This window comes from Micromys minutus, assembly GCF_963924665.1.
Source record: "Micromys minutus genome assembly, chromosome: X".
In the NCBI taxonomy this organism is placed as follows: Eukaryota; Metazoa; Chordata; class Mammalia; order Rodentia; family Muridae; genus Micromys; species Micromys minutus.
Window position 1 is genome coordinate 96120016 of NC_137970.1, and position 17261 is coordinate 96137276.

Consider the following 17261-nt stretch of genomic DNA (forward strand, 5'->3'; position numbering starts at 1 on the left):
TGTCCCCTCACTCCCTCCTTCCCTTCCTTCCTTTCTTGCTGACAGGTAAATGTTGCTGTTCCAGAGTTAATATTCACGATGCTTTTCTTATTTCTTAATCATGATTCTGAAGTGCTGACTGCATTGTACCATCATATTTTGCTAATTAGAGCATTCTAGATAGCAGTGTATCTTTGCTGAGATTTGATAAATGCAATCCCTCATGCAACCCACCTCTATTCAAATATAGAACAGTTTCATAACTCCAGGAATTCTCACTTAATTTTTCAAAGCCAATTTCTACCTCCATTCCCAGAGACAAATCCAGTTCTATAGTTTATCACCTTACATTCATTATGCCTGCTGTGGAACTTCTTACAAGTGAACTAATGGTGCTCTTATATTCCTATAGAATTATCACAGGTTGCTCCTTATTATTATAACTGGATCTTCCATAAACAGTAGCAATACATTCATAAGTAAGGACTTGAGAAAAATAAATATATGTATTTTGTCCCCATAATCTCCCCTTAGTAGGTGCTAAGTGCCATGTGCTCTATTGGCTATTCATTAGTGCGTTCATTCTTGACTTGTGTGAAACAGGGTATACTATCTTCTTCATTGAACATTTAAGAACGAGAAGGCAAGCATAGATTAAACAAATTGTTCAAATTCACTTGCCATTCAAGTGACAGAGCTGGAATCAGCATACAGGGTATCCAGGCTTCAGAGTCTTGAATCTTAAGCACTCTACTGTGCCCTCTATGGCAGTAAAATGCACTGCTAAACAAAGAACATTCTGGTGCTGCATTTTAATGGATAGTATAAAACCTCTCAGTAAGTGAAAAGTCAACATCACCTTGCAACATATGCCCAAATGCATAAGATTCATTTCCAGCTTCCACATTGGAAGGAAAAAAAAAATAACACCCTACGTTCATTTAAAGAAAAGAACCCCAAACAGCTCTACCTGTCAGTTGATGAAAAATGTTTACAATAGGGAATTTTGCTTGAGTATCATGGAGGTTAACTGTTTTCTAAAAGGCTGGGTTCTGAATGATATTGAGATTCCTGTGTCTTTCTAGAGGGCAGTTTAGCATTATATACCAAGATTTCTGAATATATATTTGCTTATATAGTAATTATGCTTGTAGGAATTTTCTCCTGGAAATGATGTTTATGATAACTTATTTAAAATACCCATTTACTAAAGTAATATTTATAATAGCCAAAATAACCTACTCATATTGCTAATAATTGGCATTTCATTAAGTAATTTTAAAAGTACATGATTCCTAGGCATTGAAATTATGCTATAAAAATACTTATCCACTAAGAAAAGCATTTACATATAGTACTAAGGGAAAGAAGCCAGGCCTCAAAACAAGATATAATTTTCTAAAATAAAAAGGCATGATATTCATAGATAAAGCAGTAATTTATGTTAACAAAGTATGGATATTTTATTAATAAAATGTTCTTGATCTCATATCAGCTTTATAACTAAATAAAAAGGTTGGTATTCAGTAAATTTTCTAGTCTCCTCTTTATTTAGAGAGGTCAAGTCCCAAGTTAGTTTTTGTAAATATATTATTTTGATCGTCGTATGTGCTTGAGGTTGGTACTATTATTTTACTCTACAGATGACAAAACTCTAGTACAGGTGATAACTGGTAATTTTTATAACATTAATATAAAGTATTATACCACTTTATATCCATAACAAGCTTATTACAATGTTTATGTCCCTTTTACAGATGAGAAAACAAAACAAAGAGGAGAAACTGGGTTCATTGTTCCATTACTAATAATTGGAAATGCACAGTGCTGTGTTCTGGAGCCATTTCTAGCAGACAATAAGAGTACTAGGTTTATGCAGCTCCTGAAAAACATCACGATTTTAATTTTGATCCATTAAATCAGAAAAAGCAAATTTTTTTGCTGAATTAGGCATGTAGACATTCAACAAAGCTTTTTTACTTTTCACTTTGGCTTAATAAGAAGAATGTGGGAATGAGACCTATAGGTTCAGAAAACTGTAAGGGACTTCCTTATAAATCATCTAGTAGTCCAATGTCCTCATTTTTTCAATGAGAATAGCTGGGACCTAAAGAGTAAAAGTGACTTACTTAAGTCACATCTAGTCAATAGTGTGGATAAAGCTGTTAATGGATGTTTCCTACTTAGTATACTTCCATTGTCTGATGTTATCAGTGACCATAATCCTCACTAGAAAAGAATCATGGTCTAATAATCTATGTTAACTGACTCAATAAAGCAACACTATTGTTTCAAAACATTTTACAGAGTGTATGTGTATTCTTTTGTATGTGTTTGTGCTGCTATGTTCTTTTGTTAACTTAACCCAAGCTGACATCATCTGGAGAGAGGCAGCCTCAGTTAAAGAATCACTTTCACCATACTGGCCTATAGACAAGTCTATGGGAGACTGTGATTGATGATGGATGTGGGAGTGCCTAGTCCACTTGGCACAGGTGGTCCTAGATGGTCTGAGAAAGCATGGTGGGTCAAGCAGTAACTGTTTTCCATCATTGCTTCGGCTTTGATTTCACCCTCAGGTTCAACCTTGAGCTACCTCACTGATAAAAGTATGAGGTGAAATTTGCATCCAGTAATGGTGTTTTTAGCACAACAATAGAAACCCTAGTTAAGGCAAAATTCATACCAGGATTGGAGGTATTGCTGTGACAGATATGGCCATGTGTTTTGAGGAGGATCGTGGTAGCGTTTGAAATTTAGGCTGGAAAGGACATTGGATACTCAGAGCTCAGTATCAGGACTCTTGACTGCGGGTTATAGGAAGAGAAACATTTTGAGCGAAGCAGATAATATAGGCCTGTCTCATGGGGTTTCAGAGAGAAGAAAATATTCTTTTAGGACTTTTAATGTGCTATTTTGAATTAATACCATGTGATTCTAATCTGCTGGGGCTGAAGTATTGGCTGCGATTCGTAAGAGACCACAACAATTAAAGTGAAACATTTGTTTTGCCGGAACAATTGATGCTTGTCAATTGGATCATAAGAATATGCTGTGATTAAGAGACCAGCACCATTTCTCTGGGAAGTGTTTTCCCTGGGTCAGCAAATGGTAGTTGTAATCTAGAGTTGGCCAAAGCTGTACCTTGTGCTGGCAGCTTAACCTGTTAATGTGTACATTTCCTAGAGCTTACTGGTTTTGAAGGCAGGACAGAGTCATGGAGAAGAGCTGGGATTTTGCACTGAGAGGCCATTGGTGAAAGTGAAGTCTCAGTTTTCCTGAAGACCCTAGCATATTGGAAATGCCAATATTATGATGTGACTGCCAAGGACAGAATGGAGTGGAGCTGACCTGAGCCTCCAACAAGCTGTTCTTACTGCCAATAGCAGTATGAATCCTCTTTCGGCCCGGAAGATCCTGATTCCATGATAGAGGACACTGAACTTTACACTACAGAACTTTGGTTTTTGCCCTGGTTAATACCAACTCCCCACCCCTGAAATAAAGTGTGTAACTTGGATTTTTATTTTATAGGAGCTCACACTTGAGAGACTTTCAACTTGTTGAGAAAGTTTGGGGTTTTAGAGAAACTGGTTATTTTAAGATATTTGGATATTTTGAAGAGTTTGAATTTTTAAAGACTGTGGGACTTTGGAATGTTTTATACTGTGGTATTGATATTAGTATGATATCTTAGAGATGAATAAGGAATGAAAGGCCATGGATTAATATGCAGTATGTATCTGTGTCAAGTTGACAAGGGGTCAATTTTGCTGTTCTATTTATTTTTACCATGACACAAGATAGAATAATCTGAGAATTGATAAAATGTCCTCATAAGACTGGCCTAGAGGCAAATCCATATAGAAATGTCTTAATTAATGATGGATATGGGAGTTACCAGACCATTGTGTGCAGTACCAACCCTGGGATGGTGGTCTTGAAAGATATAAGAAAGCAGGATGTCTCTTACTTTCCAAGTTTCTAGTACATTTTAGAGGGTTCCTCACCTCATACCTCCTAGAACTCAAAGGGAGGAGCCTTAGATGAAATGCCCTACAGTGGAGAGAGGGAACTTATATGTCCCACTTCCAGTAGAAAGAAAGGGCATCAAGGGAGGGATCGGGTTGCCATCTTACAGTCGAAAACTCTGACCCAGAATTGTTCCTGTCTGAAAGAACTGCAGGAACAAAACTGGAGAAGAGCCTGAGGAAAAGGAGGTCCAGTGACAGGAACAAAGTGGGATCCAACTCAGGGGGAGGCACGAAGGCCTGACATTATCAGTGATACTATGGTGTGCTTACAAACAGGAGCCTAGCATGTCTGCCCTCTGAAAGGACCAACAAGCAGCTGAAAGAGTCAGATGCAGATATTTATACCCATCCAATGGACAGAAGATGCTGATCCTTGTGATTGAATTAGGGAAAGCTGGAAGAACCTGAGGAGGAGGGTGACCCTATAGGAAAACCAGCAGTTTCAACTAACTTAGAACCCTAGGTTCTGTCAGGCACTACCAACCTGGCAGCATACAACAGCTTATATGAAGCCTGAAACACATAAACAGCAAAGGACATCCAGATTTGGACTGAGAGAAGATGCACCTAACTTGTGAGAGACTTGGGGCCCCAAGTTGAGGGGAGGTCTGGTTGGGTAGGTGGGGGCTGGGGGGCTAGGGGATGTGGAACAGTCACTGGGCAGACCAGAATGGGGATAAAGTCTGGACTATAAAGGATTAAAGAACAAGTTCTTTTTTTTTTCTTTAAAGCAGGATGTGCAAGGCGAGCAAGCCAGTAGGGAGCATCCCTCTGTTTCTGCTTCAGTTATTGCCCTGACTTCTATCAACAATGGACTATGAGTTAGAAGTATAAAATGAAATAGGCCCTCTTATCTCCAAGTTGCTTCTTGGAGATAAGAAGTATTCTATTCTCTGAGTCATCTCTTGAGCCTCATTTTGTATCTCATATGTTCTTATAGCCTCTTTTAAACACAGATTAACTATTTTGGATGAATGTGCAAATGCCACAGGACAAGCTACCCTCAGGAGATAAAAAGGATTGTTGTTTCTAAAAGACATCTAATTTATCTCAATAACGGAAGAATGGAGACATGGTATATAAACAGCAATAACAGAAATTATATTTTATTGGGTAAGAAATCCATACCATTGTGTTGGTTTCATGTAATTGTACTTCCACTGTTAGGGTTTTAAATAGACTGTGACTTAAAGATGTAGATCTCCTCAATACCTGGAGACCTCTCCTAGCTAGAATTTTCCTCATTGGTCATTAAGTTACTAATGAGTAAGAAATGTGGGCAGGTGAGATGGCTTAGAGCATTTACTGCTCTTTCAGAGGTCCTGGGTTCAAATCCCAGCCACCACATGGTAGCTCATCATCTGTAATGATATCTGATGCCCTCTTCTGTTGTGTCTGAAGACAGCTACAGTGTATTCATATATATATATATATATATATATATATATATATATATATATATATATATATATAATGTATAATAATTCTTTAAAAACACATGTAGCAATTTATGAGCAATACAGCGATGTTGCCTTCCTAGCCTCTCACCTCTACCCTGTCACTATTTTGAGGTGATAAAGTGCCACAGACATATAACTAATCCTATATAGCATCTTTCTGATATACTTTTATGAGCTAAAAAGAAAACCCAGGAGTACCAACCCTTTTACCTGATGTTTGAAGATAAAAATTCTTCAATCTTTTGCATATTTATGAAGAACAACAATTGGATTTTCAAGACAATGTAAGTGGCCCAATATGTTAGATATTGATTTAGTTTGGTATATCATTAAGAGGTAGAAGAAAGAGAATTGTTAGCTATTATGATGGCAATTACAAGCAATAATCAATATCTCTGAGCACTGTAATTTCATCTGATGTACACCAAAGAATTTCTAAATGCAGTTTCATAAGTAAAGTATTACATCTTAATGAATAAATTCAACAGTCACAGCAGAGCATCATTTAAACTAATTCATGTTTGAGTAGAATCCAAATGACAGTCCACAGTGTGAATAGAGAATAAAATAAGTTTGTAAACTAAGGATCTTGTTTTCTTATTAACAAGCACAGACTAAGAGTCTATGCTAAAAGTGATCCATACTGTGATATGTATCCTGAGAAACAGCAAATATAAATGGTGTGTGTTGTCATTAGCTTTGCAGGTCATTGTGGAAAGTGAAGCTGGTACCTAATGTGTTTTCATAGTCCTTGAAAAAATAGGAGCATAAAAACAAATGCACAGCACTAGACTTCAGCTATGTGCTCATAAAATCAGATCATCTGTCTACACACATTGCTTTTTCCCTGAGGACCCGAGGATATACTAAAATGTTGTTATCAATTTCATACAATTGGGTTTCTTTTTTGCCACAGAGCAAATGACAAAAATGCAGTTCAAGAGTTTATGTGTGAGTACTGCTTCTTTTTGCATCTGTTTTAATATTCATGTTCAAATTTAAACAGAGAAAGTAAGATATTACCAAAGAAAATGGGCACATAAGGAAATTGGAAAAAAAAAAATTCTCATGACTGATGAGACCCAGTAGTGGTAAATGGGAGTATCATAAATGCTCCTGTATGGATTTTAAAATCATCTATAAAAGGGTGAAAATGAACTCTCTCTTTTAAGCTCTTATACTACATAATTCTGAAGGTATCTGTTAGCATTAAATAATGTGATTTAATGTGGCACTTAAAATTCTACAGGAAATAGGCAGAAATCTACAGCTTTTTAAACAACAGATACATAAATAACCAATAATTTTGCTCTTTTAGATCTTGTAAACATTATTATGAGACACATCTAAGCCTGCATTCCTGTAGATACAAGCATTTGGATCACTTCTTTTTCCCAAAGAAAGAGGTTCACCTTGCTTCTAGTGAAAGTGAAGTTGATTTAAAAATTATGAGTAGACCTAAATTACAATTGGATGGGATGGTGACATTTAGTTACCCATTTTTACAGTTATCACATGTAGGTTGGTGATCCAAATCTAAATAACATGACATAAATTTGTCATTTTAAACTTTTAAAATTATGTAGTTTAATAGTGTTCAGTAATTTGTGAGAAGCCTCTACAATCACTTTCCTCTAAAATCTGAAACACTCTTTTCCAATTAAACAACTCTTTTGCTAGCAGCCACCATTGCCCTGTTCATTTCTATGACTTTGACTACTTCACCATTAAGGAAATAAACAGTATTTATGTTTTTATGACTGGATCATTTAACTTAACATGACTTCTTTAAAATTCATTCATTTTTCAGCTTGTGACAGCATATCTTTCTTTTCTAAAATCAAATAATATTCCACTGTATGGAATATAAATCACATTTTCTTTATCTGATCACTCCTTTATCAATACTTAGGGTACATTTACTTCTTGGCAATTTGGAATAGTGATTCTGTGAAAACAAGAAAACTAGCATCTCTTTTATGTCTAGCTTTAGTTGACTTGGATACACACCCAAGGAAGAATTATGGAATTATATCATACTTATATATTTTAAAATTGTTTTGAGAATCCTCCTCCATGTCACTTTTCCACAGAAGCTTAGATTTTTAAGTGCCACTAACAGTGTATGAAGTTTTTAATTTTTCACATGTTTATTATTATCTCTTCAATGTGTATTATCATGGTTTATTTTTGGCTTTTAGGTGAACTCATTTTAATTTATGATTGTGATTGTTCTGCCTATATGTGTGGACAGGCTCCAGGCATGTGCTTGGTGCTTGCAGAGACCAAAAGAGCATTTCTCCACTCCTAGAACTAGAGTTACAGATGGGTGTGAGCTGCCTGCTGTGAGTTTTGGTTCCCGGAAGAGCAGCAAGTGCTCTTAACCACTGAGCCATTTTCCCAACCCTTAGGCTTTTGTTTTGATAATAGTCTTATTAATGTGGTTTCTACTTGCAGTTCTGTGATTGTACATCTTTCCACATGTATTCTGGACTTTTGTTAACTGTCTTCAGAGAAATATGTATTCAATCTAATGGCTCAAAAACATATATAAAAATAAAAAAAAAACTATTTTTGAGTCAGCCCTATTTTCTTTTCTGCCGAGAAAATATGTAGATCTGATTGTGGGAAGGTGTTTCCATCTCAATACTCAGTGTTCTGTTATCCAATTTGGAATACATACCTAAAAAAGGTAATCATATAAATTTTTCTTGAGCTTATTAGTATTATCAGTTTAAAAATGAAGTGGGGTAAATGACTTTATTCCTCTACTAATCGTTACATAGAGGAAGACTTCATTTTTGTTTCTCATTCTCAATTCCAAATATTCAAATAACCTCTGTCCACATGTCCCCTACAATCCTCACATGCCAAATATGGATAACACTTCTGTTCTTGTGTCATTTGTAATTTTAAGTTCTTATCAATGTTTCTGCATGCCTATAGAAGTTTTCATTTTATGAAGATAAAATCTGAGCTAAAGAATCTATTCTCAAATAGCAGTATTGCTGTTTTTTCTTAGTTACTGTTCTACTGCTGTGAGGAGACACCATGACCAAGGCATCTTATAAAAGAAAGAATTTAATTGGGGGCCATCGTAGCTGGGTCATGTGTAGGTCGGTAGTCCACTAGATGAGTAGCCAAGAGAGTTCACAACTGATCTGAAAGTTTCCCAGGGAGAGAGATTCGGCCTGCTATGGGCTTTTGAAACCTCAAAGCCTATCCCCAGTGACACACCACCTCCAACAAGGCCATGCCCACTCTAGCAAGGGCACACCTCCCAATCCTTTCCAAATAGTTTCTCTCCCTCCCTCCCTCCCTCCCTCCCTCTCTTCCTCCCTCCCTCCCTCCCTCTCTCCCTCCCTCTCTTCCTCCCTCTCTTCCTCCCTCTCTCCCTCCCTCCCTCCCTCCCTCTCTTCCTCTCTCCCTCCCTCCCTCCCTCCCTCCCTCTCTTCCTCCCTCTCTTCCTCCCTCCCTCCCTCCCTCCCTCCCTCCCTCTCTTCCTCCCTCTCTTCCTCCCTCTCTTCCTCCCTCTCTCCCTCCCTTCCTCCCTCTCTCCCTCCCTTCCTCCCTCTCTCCCTCCCTTTCTCCCTCCCTCTCTTCCTCCCTCTCTCCCTCCCTCCCTTCCTCCCTCCCTCTCTCTTTATCTCTCTCTCTTTCTCTCTCTGGATGTTCTCTGTACTTATTTTTAAAGTGTTATCCCCTTCCAATCCGACTTTCACCCCCCTCCCCTCCCCTTGCTTCCATAAAGGTACTCCCTCTCCCAATCACCCTCTCCACTTCAGTACCTTGGCATTCTCCTACAACGGAGAAACATGCCTTCACTGGATCAAAGGTCCCTCCTCCCATTGATGCTAGACAATGCTATCCTCTGCTATATATGCAACTGAATCCATGGATCTCTCCATGTGTGTTCAATGGTTGGTGTTTTAGTCCTTGGGAGCTCTGGGGAGGTTTGGTTGGTTGATAATGTTCTTTCCATGGGGTTGCAGACCCTTCCAGCTCCTTCAGCCCTTTCTCTAGCTCTTTCATTGGGGTGCCCCTGTTCTGTCAGATGGTTAGCTGCAAGCATCCTCAACTGTATCTCTATGACTCTGGCAGAGCCTCTGAGGAGGCATTAATATCAGGCTCCTGTCAATAAGCACTTCCTGGCATCAGCAATAGTGTTTGGGTTTGGTGGCTGCATATGGGGTGGATCCCCCTGGTAAGGCTGTCTTTGAATGATCTTTTCTTCAATCCCCACTCCTCTCTTTGTCTTTGTATTTTCTCTCATGAGTGTTTTATTCTCCCTTCTAAGAAGGACTGAGGCCTCCCCATTCTGGCCTTCCTTCATTTTGAGCTTCATAATGTCTGTGAATTGTTTCTTGGGTATTCTAAGGTTTTTGGGCTGGTATCTACTTAACAGTGAGTACATACCATGTGTGTTTTTGTGACTGGGTTACCTCACTCAGGATGATAGCTTCTAGTTTCATCCATTTGCCTAGAAATTTTATGAAGTCATTGTTTCTACCGTGTTTGTAGCAGCCTTATTTATAATAGCCAGAAGCTGGAAAGACCCCAGATGTCCAAACAGTTTCTCTAACTGGAGAGCACTCAACTATATGAGACTATGGGGACCATCCTCATTCAAACCACAGCAGTAAGCATGACAAGAAAATTTCTGACTGCCAAGTTTAGAAGACATTCATTTTTATAGGTTTAATATCTAAAATGGCCTATATGGCCTGGTACCACCTACTATACAATCCCTGGGATCTGCTAAAGAAACACATCATGTTTCTTGATGTATCTCTTACCTGAATGTTATACATATTGGTACCTTTCCTCTTTGCACCATTATGAGGACATCATGATCCAAATCTCTTTGTTCATTTGTTTGGCTTTCTTTCTTGAAAACCATTTCACCCATGGGTTATTTTAGTTGTGTTTCATCTAAGCTTCTGACACAGGCAAGCAATCAGTTGTGGACCACAATTGCAACCCATTTTCCAAACACAGATGCACTGCTGTGTCCAGGGAAGGTGTGGTAGTTTGAATGTGATGTCTCCTAAAAGTCTCAGAAATTTGAATACTTGGGTGGCTATTTGGGGGATGGTTTGGAAGTGTGACCTTGTTGGAGGAGGTGTGTCACTAGGGACAAGATTAAGCTTGCAAAACTGTAGGCCATTCCCAGGGCTCTCTCTACTTCCTTTCTAAGGATCTGAGCTGTCAGCTGCTACTGCCATGTTAGCCTGCCTGCTGTCATACTCCCTACCTTGATGGCCTGCTACCTTCTGGGACCATAAAAACTTTCTGTATAAGTTACCTTTATCATGTGTTTTATGACAACAATAATAAAATATTTTTATTGGATATGCTCTGTATTTACATTTCAAATGTTATCCTCCTTTGCTCCCACTCCCCTCTTCCCACCCCTCTCCTTGATTCCATGAAGGTGCTCCCTCTCCCAACAACCCTCTCCCACCTCAGCACCTTGGCATTCCCCTACACTGGGGAAATGAGCCTTCACTGGACCAAAGGCCTCTCATCCCATTGATGCTAGAGAATGATATCCTCTGCTGCATATGCAGCTGGAGCCATGGGTCTCTCCATGTGTACTCATTGGTTGGCAATACTCTATGATCTTCATTACTATTGTGGTGTTTTTCAGATGAATTGTTTTGTAAGGAGAACTATCTGTCCTGAATGTTAATATTTCTCTGAATACATATCAGCTGAATACAGGACGTATATTCTAGCTTTAAGGTCTTTTATGTCCGAGCTATAGAAGAAAACATTAGCATACAGGTTTGCAGGATGGCTTTGCTCCTTTTGCAATGCTTTCCTTGTGTTTATTAGAAACAACGGAGAAGCTTGACCTATGATACATCAACTATAAGGTTGTCTAAGCAGGACCTGAACAAAGACAGCATCAGTAGACATGCTAAAGTAAAAGTGTATTCTGCTCATATTCACATTTCCTGTAGCCTCCCTTATCCATGTCCTGTTTCCTACTCATTGAGCTTTGTGTTGTCTTTTTGATTAAGCCAATCTACTGCAGTTTATACAGCTCACCGGCTTTTGGATATGTGACGTTCCACTGAAGCATGGTCAACATACTACAAGCTAAGTTCTTTAATATTTTTATTTAAAATATGAGATAGCCCAGTCACAAAAGAACAGACATAATATGCAGTCACTGATAATGGGATACTAACCCCAGAGGGCTCTGTATACCCCATAAACAACTCACAGACTGTGTGAAGTTCAAGAAGAAAAAAAAGAAAAGAAAAAACTATTATGTTTACTCCTTATACACCAAGAAAACTTTGACTAATTCCAGGTTACATCCTGTTTTACATGTACTTTATGCTCATTGTAACTAGTAAGATCTTAATGCACACTATCAAACCTTAAAAAAAGCCAAGCAATAACAAAAATGTATTCGTATACTTTTATGCAAAAATGCTTAAAATTTGTACATTTATCTTTGTTTTTTTTAAAATAAAGTTCTTCACTTAAAAAAAAGAAAAAGACAATAACAAAAAAGGAATTATTTAACATGTATATATGAGCATGTATATGTTAAGAACATAGAGCAAAGTGCTACTCTCTTGGCACAACTTAAGTGTGTTTTTAAAACTCAGTATTGTTCACTATGAATATAATATTATACAGCAAAAAATATACTTTTTATACAATATATTCTTATCATTGTTTCCTCTGCTCGCAAATCCTCTGAGAACTGCCTCACTTTCCCACCCACTTAAAATCACACCCTCATTAGAAAACAAAACAATGAAGTAACCAAACAAACATATCAGAATAGGACAAAAACAAAAAGAATAATAAGATCAAAAGAAAAAGTTTGAGAAATATGCAAACACATACAAAAAGCACAAAATTTGGAAATATAGTAAATAAGTAAAAGACCTGGAAAGTTAAAAATAAAATTATAGAAAATCGCACTATGAGGAAAAAAAACCTCCCAAAATGCACTGAGTTTGTTCTGTGCCTACGCACTACTGCTGGCATGGGGCCTGCCATTAAGTGCGGTTTGTATACTCAGTGAGATTCTATTGGACAAAAGTAATTTTTCCTTGTTGAGCCATTGTCAATTGGTGATGGTTTCTCAGCTAGTAGTGGGCAATCGTGTCTACCTCCACTGTCAAACCTGGGACTCCAATGGCTTTGATCTGTGCATGCTGCCACCATGTCTGCGAATTCATACATAGTTCAGTAAACACTTGATGTGTTTACAAGGTGTTATTCCCTTGGTATCCTCCATCCCTACTGGCTACTACAGTCATTCTGACTCCTCTTCTGCCGTGTTCCCTGAGCTATTAGGGGAGAGATGTGATGGAGACATCCCATTTAGGATGGAGTGTTCAAAGGAATCTCACACTGTACATCGTACAGTTATGAAGTTCTGAATTTTTCCCATCTACTGCAGGAAGACTCTATCATGATGGCCGAGTGAGTGAGACATCAATCATATTAACTGATTATTCTTCTCCCAAGAGCTCCTTAGCTAAGAGTGTCACTTTGTGTCCTCTTCCGCTCTCCATGTGGAAATTTTTGTCTGGAGTGACATTGTAGGGGCCTTGTGCTGTCACAACTGCTGTGATGTTATACGTGCAACTTTCCTGCTCTGACCAGAAAGCTATGTTTTCTTGAAGTCATTCACCTCCTCCAATTCTTACAACTTTTCTACTTCCTCTTCTACAATTATCTCTGAGCTCTGGGAGGACACTGTATTAGATATGTCTCATTTAGGGCTGAGCATTCTATAGTCTTTTATTCTCTGTACCTTTATCAATTGTGGTTCCCTATGTTAAACACAACCTACTGCAAAAAGAATCTGGCTAGTCAGTGTGAGGAACCAGTGGTTACACAGGGCATAGGCTCTATGAGACAATCTCCCACTATTAACTCTGCCACATGGACATACTACTAAAGTAACTTCTAATGACTTACTATTATACCCATAGACTAGTGCATTACTCAACACTTGTCTGGCAGTGTAATCTTAATTCACATGGTCATCTGTTATTTCTCATTTCAAGGATGAATGTTTGTGTCTGCCAAGTACCTAACTGAACTTTTTAATAGAATATTTTTCTGTCAAGTCAAAATTATTGAAAACAGAAAACTATATTAAGAAGCTTGTACATATTGAAAACTGTCAGAAAAGTGAAGTTGTTGTCTTATCCCCATTTAGAATGTGCGGGATATCCTATTTTCCATATAAATCATTTTTGATACAACAAACTTTAAGGTAAAACAGTACTGTGGTGATGGTATAGATAGAAAACAAAAATACTGAAAATTTTATAATATTTAGTCAAGTTGCATTATTAAACCCTCAAATACATTAACTAAGTGTGTATAAACTTCATAATGCTAAGCTTTTAGTAAATGTCTCATTCTTTAAGTTATACTTATGTTTTGTATGTCTAATTTTAACATAAAACTCATTGTTAAGGGGCTGCAGAGTTTGGGTTTGATTATGGGCTCTTGTTCTTGGAGATGACTGGAGTTTAGTTCCCAGGACCACATCATGGCTTATAACTGCAAGTAACTGGAGTACCAGGGCATCCAATGCCTTCTTCTGATCTCCGTGGGTACCAGGCATATGTGTGGTACACACATATACATGTAAGCAGAATATTGGTATACATAAAATCAAATATATTAAAAACTATACTAGCTTAAAAGTAAATATGAAATTAGTGTTTTCTATTAATAAAGTTATTGGATAAAAAGGATCAGGTCAATACATAAAATTGCTTTAGATTAATAAGCTTAGTAGATTTGAATGAATTATATTTAATAGTAAGTTTCTTCTTGAGACATAATTTAGAAGTTGTAATCTTGTCAAATTCGATAAAAGTTAGAAAGTGGTAAGCAAATTTATCAACATTCATTGCAATTTATACATCTTTATCATGAAGGAAAAATTAAGGACTACTCAATGGCTCATTCCCCAGCAGAGAATGTCTGAAACAGAAACAAGCATGTAGCCATGAGAAACTCTGTGAGCATACCTTTCACATTAAATCAGATTCCTCACTATTTTAATAATTGCAAATTTTTTCTTAGTTTTATAAATAAGTTTTTGCATTTCTATTCAGCTTCTTGGGTTCTTATTTGTTTATTTGATTCCTTCCTTTCCTTTTTTCCTCACATGCTTCAGCAAACTACACACAATCGCATATTTTTACTCAGAAGATATCAGATTAAGAAGTAAAGATGGAAGTCTTCATAGTAATCGTGTTCTAGTTATTGGATTTGTCAGAATTTTTCTTCATGGTCATCTGTGTTTTTTGCATAAATCCATTGAGAACCTGTCAGCTTTACCACTGCTATTGCTCCAATGCCCACCTTTTCTGGACATTCTATATCCGGTGTGCATCATACCAAATATGTCACTTTTCTAGGCTTCTGCATCTTTTAAATAATTTTAGGAAAGAAAAATATCAGAAGAGCTGACACTCATAAAAGCAGTATTGCGCTTATGTAAGGCAGAAGAGAATATGGAGAGAATGAAAAGGGTAGGTGAAGGGAAAAGAAATCTTATATGTAAGAATGGGTGGGTAGATAGACAAAAGTGTTACATCTTCAAAGGGGAGTTGATTTTTTTGTTGCTTTAGGACTCTGGCCTCATTTGTTATAAATCTAACATAAGAAACCAGCAATAATACATTATAATCTTCCATCTTCTAAATTCCCAGAACACAGACCAATTAGACAGCACAAAATGCGTATATATCCAAAGTAACAAAATATACTCCTTTTGTTTAAGGCTCTCACAGAGAAATGAGAGTAGTAACAAGGTAATTAAAGATAAAAATTGTATGAGGAATTGTCCCTGTATTAAAAGGAAACTTTGGGGGAGGTGCAGAGCTAAATGCACGCAGTTACATGGTATTCAGTGTGAGTCACATTATAGATTGGAGACTATCTAAAACCTCAAACAGGAACATTGCAAAGGGAGAAAACAAAGGGGGGGGGAAGACCCAGAAGAAGGCTTGTGTAAAGAGTGAGAAGGCAACAGATTCTGCCTCACAGATACTTAACGTAAGCTGGCTAACAAGGATAGAAAAGTATTTCTTAGGTGAAGTTAGATGTGTTTTCAACTGTGGATTGATTTTGTTATGGGAAGGAACATATGGTAATGTTTGTAGAACATTTCCTGTTGCCACAGTTTGGGGGGGGATGATGTTTCTTATTACTGACGTGCAGTGGGAGAGGCTCCTAAACATTCCGGCGAGTTGTCTCATTAAGTTGTACCCATCAATGATTTATCCACCTTGAAATGTCAACAACAGTGTTGAAATAACATGGTCTAAAACTATTCATTTATGGAAACATGCAGTTTTCAGTATCACTAACTCTATGAGAGGGAATTAGGCACTTTTGAATATTTTCCAGGGAAATATTTTCTTGTCAGAAATTCATGGTTTTATCCTCTTCTCTAAGCTCACAGTTACTACTATGTGAGGCTATTTTCACTTGTGATTTCTCTATTATCCAAACAAATGTCCCAAACTTTAGGGCCAGAGCACATATACAATTATATACAACTCATTCATTATCGCCTTAAATATTTACCCTTGCTGACCAAACAAAGGAAATCTTTGTAAGTTATGGAGAATTGAAGACATTTGGTACTTCAATTTTTTAAAAATTGCTTTTCAAATTGTAGCTTTCATGAACTAGTTACAAAGCCTAAATCTTCAACTGCTGATTAAAATATGTGGAATATATAATAATCACGTCAATTGAAACAACATTAACTTCCCCCATACTTTGAAAACCTATGAAACAGCCAAATGGGGCTCTGTGTGTGATTTAAAACTCAGTAAGTACAATCCCCCTTGAGTCTAGGAGAAGTTTTGAAATATCAGGCTATTCCTCTGAAATTGGCCATACTTGCTGTGTGAATTATAGAATATACAGAGAAGTGTTGGTTCACATTTACCACTCCAATACAGCACAGGAACACAGATAAGAGAAGGACAACAACAAGAGTACAACGATTCCCTGCAATGTTATGACCTATATGATAAATAGAATGACAAACCCGTACTTCTCTCTATGCATGATTGTCAACATTTGCGAAAAAACTCCCACCAAATATTCATAAGATGCAGCATAAATATGGCTGGTTGGAACATAAATGTAACCCAGACTATATGAAATACTGTTCTATTTCCTTTACAATTAGACAGAAAATAAAAGTATGAGGAAAGAGATTGAAATTCAGGTTCAGCTTCAAAGCATGGTCATATGTGAGACAAATTTTTATATGAAGTACTTTAAATCCTATGTCTATGAAAAGTTTTGTGTTTTAAAACACACACACAATCACACACACACACATAAACGCATGCATGCACACACACAGAGTATTTAAAATTACTGACAAAGAACTATTTTGTATTCATGTATCAGAGAGATCGTTATCGAGACTAGCAATGACCTAGGAGTGCTTACTTAACTATACTTGGTTGCTCTCACCACTCTGTCCTGACAGATGGGCACGTTTAGCATCTTTGTCATTTCTTTTTACATATTAGAAATTCTGAAGGTATTTCAGTGTTCCCACTTAAATTTATTTCCCATATATAGTAATGTCACATTGAATTACCCAACTTGCAATTAATTATAACTCAACTTGTTGGAAAGCTTAAATTATCAGAATTCTTTAAACGGAGGAGCAAGTCACAGAAAGATAAGCCGCGAAGTGACAGAACTTGCAAACCATAAGTTATCTTAAATATTTTGCTTCAGTCTCTCATCTGAC

General features: G+C 37.2%; 1 protein-coding gene across 3 annotated transcripts in view; it reads right to left on the reverse strand.

The window, feature by feature from the left end:
• TENM1 (teneurin transmembrane protein 1) overlaps positions 1-17261 on the reverse strand; it is a gene marked incomplete at both ends in the record, with an annotated part of 585996 nt that overhangs the window by 335265 nt on the left and 233470 nt on the right. The gene's annotated exons all lie outside the window — the stretch shown is intronic.